The following is an 8,112-nucleotide window of genomic DNA, read 5'->3' on the forward strand; positions in this document are numbered from 1 at the left end:
ATGTCCCTGGTCAACTTGGGAGACATCATTACCCTTTTAATGGGAAACATTATAAACCATCTCCAAGGGCAGTATGGTAATTCTATTGATAGTATCATTACTTTAGCCAATGGTATAGAATTTAGAGTAGGAAAGTATACAAGTATAGGACAGCTTTTGGGGCTAAAATACATGAGTTGTTGACTTGTTCAGATTAAAAACTTAAGTAACTAGCCATTATTTGCACAGTGCAAACATGGAATGTTTCACGAATTTGCGTGTGATCCTTACACAGGAGCCATGCTCCTCTTGCCTGTATCTTTCCAATTTGAGCATATGGGTTGAGGAAGCAAACACTACTGATATTTTTAATATGTATGGACGATTCTGACATATCACTAGAAGTGAGCCCCACAGAACTGGAGTCCTGACCTCCCCCCACAAGTTCTTATTTAGTTAGTCTTGAGCAAGAACTTGGGTGTTTGGGGTTTTATTCTCCTTAGTTGACTCGAAGGTTCAGTAAAGATTGAAAACACTCCGTCTGAGTTTCAGCCCCTGATCAGCCACAGGATACGTTAGAGACTACAAGAGCCCCTCTTCCTTAAGACGCGGCACAGACTGAGACAACAACCCACTCCATCCTCCACTCCCCTGTTCACAAGCCAGACACGCTTGGGCTCCTAAGGGTGAGAACTCATCCCAGCAGGAGGAATCCCTGGGCCCTGGCTAACCACAGCACCCTCAGTCCCTGAATAAAAAGCGGGCTCTTCCATTTTGTTATCAGGTCTATACTCATTAGTTTATTCCGTCACTCATCAAACTTAGCACATCCCCATGGTGAATCGAGCATTAAACTGGAAGTTGGGTATGGAATGAAACAAGTTCATGACTTGCTTTCAAAGACCTAAGCCCAAACCTGCTGTCGTGGAATCAGTGCCAACAAAGAGCAAGTGTGTAGGCTTCCCAAGACTATCCATCTTCAAGGGGCAGACAAGATCATCTGTTACCTTGAACTGCAGGCCTGGAGGTGAGCCGCCGATAGCTAACCCCCAGTATGACCAGGGCTCCTTTTCAAAGACCAAACGTTCTAGTAAAAGATTCAGGCAGATAGATGCTGCCTTTACAAATCAACAGACCTTGTCTTGAGATTTAGTGGTGAGGAGAAGAGTTCCCCACCCTCCGGCTGAGGAGTCCAAACCTCCATGCTCCTGCCGTGGGGGCTCTGCCGACTCACAGGGACCATAGGGCAGGGTACAACTGCCCTGTAAGTCTCTGAGACTAACTCTTTACAGGAGTAGAAAAGTCCCCTCTTTCTCCTCCAGGGTGCCTGGTGGTTTCGACCTGCTGAACTTGTAGCCCAGCACGGAACAGCTACATCACTGGCGCTCCCTGATGAGATTAGGAGAAGGAAAAAAAAGCTCCTTGCCAGGGAGTCATTGCTGACTCACCGTGGTCCCCTGCTTGTCGGCAGGAGTACCTGTGGGGCTGCTAGTGGTTTCAAACTGCCGACCATGCAGACTGCACCACCAGGGAGACAAACTGCAAGTTGTGAGACTTAGACTGTCTTCGTCCAGGTGTCAGCTCCCCACCCACCCCGCTGGAAAAAGTCAGGGTCATGTCACTGTCCAGCCCACTGCTAAGCATCTGAGGTCTTAGAGTGCGGTCCCAATGCATCACAAAACGGCAGAACTGGCAGCATCTTTCCGCTTGGCATAAACATTTCTGTCGTCTGCCATTTCCCACAGACGGAAACACCCACAGGCAAGAGCTGTGGCAGTATCCCAGAGCACAAGCCGCCCTGGTCACCGATCTCACCACAGCTCACCAAGGGAGCGGCCACTCTCGAAACCAGGAGCTCCAGAACCCATAATAGCTGCTGCTCCCGAAGCAGCCTTCCAGCATGTACCTAAACCAGGAGGTACCATCAATGTCGTGCTGGGTGAAGGAAGAGCATCATCTCAACTGGCCAGCAATTGCCCCACGTAGTGAGGGCTTTCTCCTGTCTCTTCCTGATTCCTGATATCAGAAGTCATCAGTCAGCCAGCTGTTTCCATCATGCCGGGGTTAAAAGTAAATAACATTTCCCAGGGACTCCGGTTCCTGTTCTTTAATAGAAGCATTTCCAACGATGACTCGCCGTCATGTTGTCAAATGGGCCTCAGTCAGTTGTTAGCTTGCATCTAGTGGGGAGGACATTGACGGGGAGAGTTTTAATTTAGTTGAGAGTTTTCTTTAATGAATCTCATTTTGGCAGGAGGAAGTCTTGCCAGGCATAATAGCATCATCTACTCCACCACAAACTATTTAAAGTGGTTGCTTTTTATTTTCCTCAGTCAATCCTGTTATTCTTTTCAGCATCCCCAAAGGGGTAAGACCATGTAGCTAGAAAAAAATAATATTAAGAAAAGCTAACCTTTCTTTAAATGGAAAAAAATGCACGTTGCTTTATATTAATGCACCTTTTTTCCCTCCCTCTAAGTTGTACCATTTGTGCCTGGCTCAAGGTAGACTGAGTCTAGCTTAGCTGTAAATTTTCATATGCATAATCAGTTATAAGGCTTTTGTTGTAAAGCAAATGAATTCCCTAGAAAACTTGACAGAGTGAGCGGTCTCCCCGTGAGTGCCAGGTCTTAATAAGCACCGCGTGTGCCTTTCAGATGAGTCTGTCGGCTTCTTCAGTTCATTTCTGGGTTGGTTCAAAAACATTGTTTTCCCTGGAATAAGATTTCTTCAGGTATAAGATTAAAACCAACCGGCTAACTACTTGTTAGTTGGACTGTGGAGAATGTATATAAGCTCTTGAAGCCTCAGGCTTCTCACCAGTAAAATGGGTTAATGTCGAATGGATATTGTGGGTTGTCCTGAGTACTAAATGCAAGTGAATCAGTTACAGATAGAGTGCAGTACTTGGCCCAAATAGACATTGAATAGTAACAGCTACTAATATGTTATTATGATTCTCTTTGGAACTAATGAGAAAGACCCATTAGGTTTGGATTAAGTAGCATACCAGCAATTGTTTACTTTGTTGATAAATATTTTTTTTTACCCCAATTGTCAGATCACAGATTCATTCTCTTCTTTCAGCTGCTGGATTTGGGGGTACCTTTGCAGGGTGGCTTATAGAGAGACACAGGCATGCTTTGCAACTGTAAGAAAGAGAGCTATTATTTGGGTACCAGTAGTACTCTAGAGAAGCCCTGCTAGTAGAGTGGGCTGGTAACCACAAGGTCAACCACCGACCCTTCCTGGGAGAAAGAGGAGGCTTTCTATTCCAAAAAAGCAGCGGTTCTCAACCTATGGGTCGCGACCCCTTTGGGGGTTGAACGATCTTTTTACAGGGGTTGCCCAATTCATAACAGTAGCAAAATTAAAGTTAAGAAGTAGCAACGAAAATAATTTTATGGTTGGGGGCCACCACAACCTGAGGAACTATAGTAAAAGGTCGCGGCATGAGGAAGGCTGAGGACCACTGCTCTGAAGAGGGATAGAGCCTCAGAAATCCATGGGGACAGTTCTAGCCTGTCCTGCCGGGTCCCTTGGGGTCATCATCTCATCATCGACTCCATGCAGTGAGTTGAGTGAGCCCACTCCATCATACCTTACACCAACCAAAGCAGGAAAAATTCTCCTAAAGCAAAATAACAGCGGGGTGGGGGGGAGACTGTAGAAAATGTCCTGCATTGATTACTTAGGCATTCTGGTAGTGCAGTGGCTTATGAGTTGGGCTGTGAACCACAATGTTGGCTGTTTGACTCCATCTGCTGGGGGGGTGGGGGTAGAGACGAGACTTTCTACTTCTATAGAGATTTACAGCTTCGGAGATCCAAAGAGCCAATCTCCTCTGTCCTGCAAAGTCACTATGAGTCAGAGTTGATTTGATGGCAGGGAGTTTACATTTTCAATTACTTAACGACGCCCCTAAGAGGAGTAAGGATGGCCAGGGTGCATGCAGTCCTGAGTTTAAATTCTGCCCTACCTCTAATTGGTGACCTTGAGCAAAATACATATTCCTTTCCAAGCACTTGGAAATAATCATATTCCAGTAGCCTGCGCTGTTTTTGAGTGAGAAAGTGGGTCCAATCGCATCTATTCTCTTTCCAGTCAATGGCAGATTGTTCGGTTTGTAAATAGTGCTATCTTCTCTCAAATGCTATAACTTAGAATTTATATAGCTCTTTCAAATACATTGTAATATTCGAAAGAGAGTTAGGGCACTATTCACACACAGAACAATTGGCCATTGACTAGAAAGAGAACGGGTGCTATTTATCATACTGATGTCCCAAATATTTACCCTGCATCTCAGGAGGAAGGTGGCTGTGCTGTGTATAAAACCTTGATGCTTAGGGTTGCCTTTGCTATCGATCCAAGCAGCTGGGAAGAATTAATGGATGCTCAAACCTAGGGTGACAATTAGAGGGATCGTCGGGAAGCTCAGTGTAACTGCCTAACGACAGGGACAGAGATGATAAAATAGAGAGGGGAGGAGGCAGTCAATCCTTTCAGATCAGAAAAGCTAGAATGAGTGCAGTGGGGGTAGTGGGGGAGGAGCTGATTCCAAGGGCTCAATAGAAAATAACTGTCTAGTTTGAGTGGAGAGAAAATGTTTTGAGAATGATGTACAAATGCGCTTTACACAATTGATGTGTGTATGGATTGCGATAACAGTTGTATGAGGCCCCAATAAAATGTTTTAATAAATAAATAAATAATAAACAGCACTCTGCAAAAAAAAATAATAATAACTGTCTAGAAAAGAATGACGCCAACAGCTGTGTAAATATGCTCGATACAATTGATGTCTGGATTGTTGCAGGAGTTACAAGAGCCCCCAATATAAGGATCTTTCAATAAATTAATTTAAAAACAACCACTTACCGTGCACTCATCTGAAAATAAATAAATAAATAAAATGAGTGTAAACTGTTGATGACATCATCAGGATAGTAAAATGAATCTGGGGGTTTGTACTAACATATTCACGTTGAAGCACCCCTAACTCCGTTGAAGTTTGATTATAGTTTTTTTTAAGTCTCTTTTTTTTTTCTTGCATCATTTAGAATCCTACTTTCTCCATTACATTTTCCGTTGTAATACTCTTCGTCTGTTTATTAGATCACCCTTGGACAATATGTTAACTTCTTAAAATCATAGCCAAGATACATGTTGTATAATGAACCACCTCTCTCCCCACAAAAATATTTTGAAATTTAAAAAATCGGTTCTGTATTGTAATCTATATTAAAAAACAAAACAAACTTAAACTGTCACTGAGTTGATTCCGACGGGTAGCGACCCTGTAGGACAGGGTAGCACTGCCCCGGTGCGTTGCCAAGACTGTACCTCTTTACAGGAGGAGAAAGCCTCGTCTTTCTCCCTCAGAGCAGCGGGCAGTTTCAAACTACTGAGCTTGTGATTAGCAGACCAATGTATAACCACTACGCCCCCAGGGTTCCTTTGTGAGCTCTATAAATGACATTTTTTTTAATACCAAACATTTTGGTTTTCTTCCTCCAAAAGTCAGTACCGCACATGCTCAGTTTAACTGCTAGAAGAGACGCACACAGATCCACACACCAGATAGACGTCATCTTGATGGGAAACCACAGCATGAGGAGCTGATGGACAATCAGAGGCATTGATGGGTGCACAGAGCACCCCATGTCTAGACACATCTCCAGTACCTAAATAATTTTCTGATTCACTGTCTCCATATCCCCCAAGCCTACATATCAGGTCAGACTACTATTAATTTCAAATGACAGCGGCTCTTAGTTCATCAGTATAACCCCAGGACCTGAGCCTCTCTTCCCAAATCTATCCCAGTTATTTCTGAAAGTCTCCAGAGTCTTGTCCTAGGTATGTAATCTTGCTGTTACTTCAAGCATCTTCTAACTACCTCTGTGGACCTCTGTGTAGACATACCAAATGCCTATTAATTTGGAACAGTGGTCAGAGTCTCCCAAAGCCCCCTGTGTGTGAAAGAGCAGAGCAGTTCTGGGTGCTCGGGTGAGCATGGAGAGCCTGGTCTTCTTGATTTCAGTGGCCTCTTGTCCGCCCCTAAAATGACGTATTAAAAGAATTCCTTCAACTAACACTTGGCCTGCCTCTCACTGAACTCCAGTCTGGACCAGGGGTCAAAGAACAAATAAATGATGTGTCCTCCCCTGTTCTCTCTTCTTCCTTCCATCCCTTCCTGTGTCTCCTTCACAAAAGAAGCAGAACAAAGAAAGACTCTCTTCTCCTTCAGCTGAAAGAACAAGAACAACAACAACAAAAAAGCCCTCACAAATATCAAATATGTTGATCGGGCCAGATTACGCAACACTAACACACAAAACTGACCATGACATAAAAGTCTCTTTCTCACTCAGTTTGCATGTATCATGCAGGTTATCAAGAGACCACTACTTTAAAAAGAGAGAGTGAAAGAGACCTCTACTAATTCGATGCTGCATCTTGACACGTTCCCAAGCCTTTGGTGGTTGGGCTCCTCAAGATTGCTTGGATGTGACACACTTCACTTCTGTGATAGCTGGGTTTTGTGTCAACTTGGCTGAGCCAGGATTCTAAGTGACTGGGTAGTCGAGGTCTAGTAATGCCTCACTCTGAACGAATATCATGTAAGAAGCACCATGGTGGGATCTGCTTGGAGCCACCAGGCATTTGTAAGAAGATTACAGTGCTGTGCAACTCCCGCACAAGCCCGAGGTGCTGACTTTGGACTCGTCCGCCTTTGCAGCCTGTGGTGTTCCTGCCACTCCTGGGTTCATCAGCCTCCAGAGCTGTGAGAGTCAGGAGAAGCCTCCAGCTGCACACCTGACCCATGGGCTTGAAACCACGCTGGACTCACCTGCTTCTAAAACTGAGTGAGCTATTCCATTGATGTGAGATATATATATGCTACTGGTTTTACTTCTCTAGAGAACCCAGCCTAACACAACTTCGAACCACAATTCACAGCCAAAGAAAGTCCCTTTGCCATATCTAATCCCAAGAGGGCAGGAAAGTGAAATCCTGCCATGTACTTAGAAGGCAGGCAACTGGAAGGTTAGAGACCCGGCTGCTACCCCAAATGCCTGCAGGTTGAACCCTTCAGCCGCAGTAGCTCTGAGGGAGAAAGGCCTGGGAGTCTGCTCTCATCAAGATTACTTCCAGAGAAACTCTGTGGGGTGGGTCTGCTCTGTCATTTACACGGGTTATGATTGCTTATGATTGTGTAGAAGAAGCTCTGGTGGTGTAGTGGTTACATGTTAGGCTGCTAATCTCCAGGTTAGTAGTTCTAAACCACCAGCTGCTCCTCGGGAAGATGAGGCTTTCTACTTCTGTAAAGAGTCTTTGTTATTGTTGTTGTTAGGTGCCATCATGTCAGTCCCAACCCATAATGAGTCTGTGCACAACAGAAGGAAACACTGCAAGGTCCTGCACCAGCCTCATAATTGTCCCTAAGCCTGAGCCCATTGTTGCAGCCCCTGTGTCAATGCCTCTTTTTCACTGACCCTCAGCTTTACCAAGTATGATGTCCTTCTCCAAGGACTTTTCTCTCCTGGTCACATGTCCAAATTATGTAAGACTAAGTCTCACCATCCTTGCCACTAAGGAGCACTCTGGTCATACTTCTTCCAAGACAGATCCATTTGTCCTTTAGCAGTCCACAGTACTTTCAATATTCTTCGCCAGCACTGCAGTTCAAATGCATCGTAAAGAGTTACAGTCTCAGAAATCCCTAGGGGAAGATCCACCCTGCCCTATTGGGTCCCTTTGAGACAGAAGCAACAGGTACTATGAGCTGGATTGATGAGATGGTGCAGAACAACAATAGAACCAGTGTGGGACCAGGAGGTCCATGTCTAACTGGGAAGAGAAATGCCGCCATATTGATTTTTAATGTAGTCTTGCATGCAGTGAAGCAGCCACCCTAATATCTAGTAGTTCTCATCCTTCCTGGGTATTGATCATTGAACCAACTATTGTCAAATCCATTCCATCTCCTGGAGGCCCTATATGTCTCAGATTAGAAGTGTTCTCTATCAAGTATTCCCTCAAAGCAAGAATACTTTCTTCTATTAAATTGGCATTCTATGATGCTCACCTTCCCGACACAACCACTGAAGACAAAGCGGGTGAATA

General features: G+C 44.6%; 1 non-coding gene across 1 annotated transcript; it reads right to left on the reverse strand.

Annotated features, from left to right (window-relative positions):
* Nucleotides 1-229: 229 nt before the first annotated feature.
* Nucleotides 230-336, reverse strand: LOC115868752. Its single transcript, XR_004045753.1, has one exon. It is a non-coding gene; the product is annotated as a U6 spliceosomal RNA (small nuclear RNA).
* Between the last annotated feature and the right edge of the window lie 7,776 nt (nucleotides 337-8,112).

Source organism: Echinops telfairi, unplaced genomic scaffold (assembly GCF_000313985.2).
Source record: "Echinops telfairi isolate 266 unplaced genomic scaffold, ASM31398v2 ScPeMD7_1;HRSCAF=3_0, whole genome shotgun sequence".
NCBI classification, from domain to species: domain Eukaryota; kingdom Metazoa; phylum Chordata; class Mammalia; order Afrosoricida; family Tenrecidae; genus Echinops; species Echinops telfairi.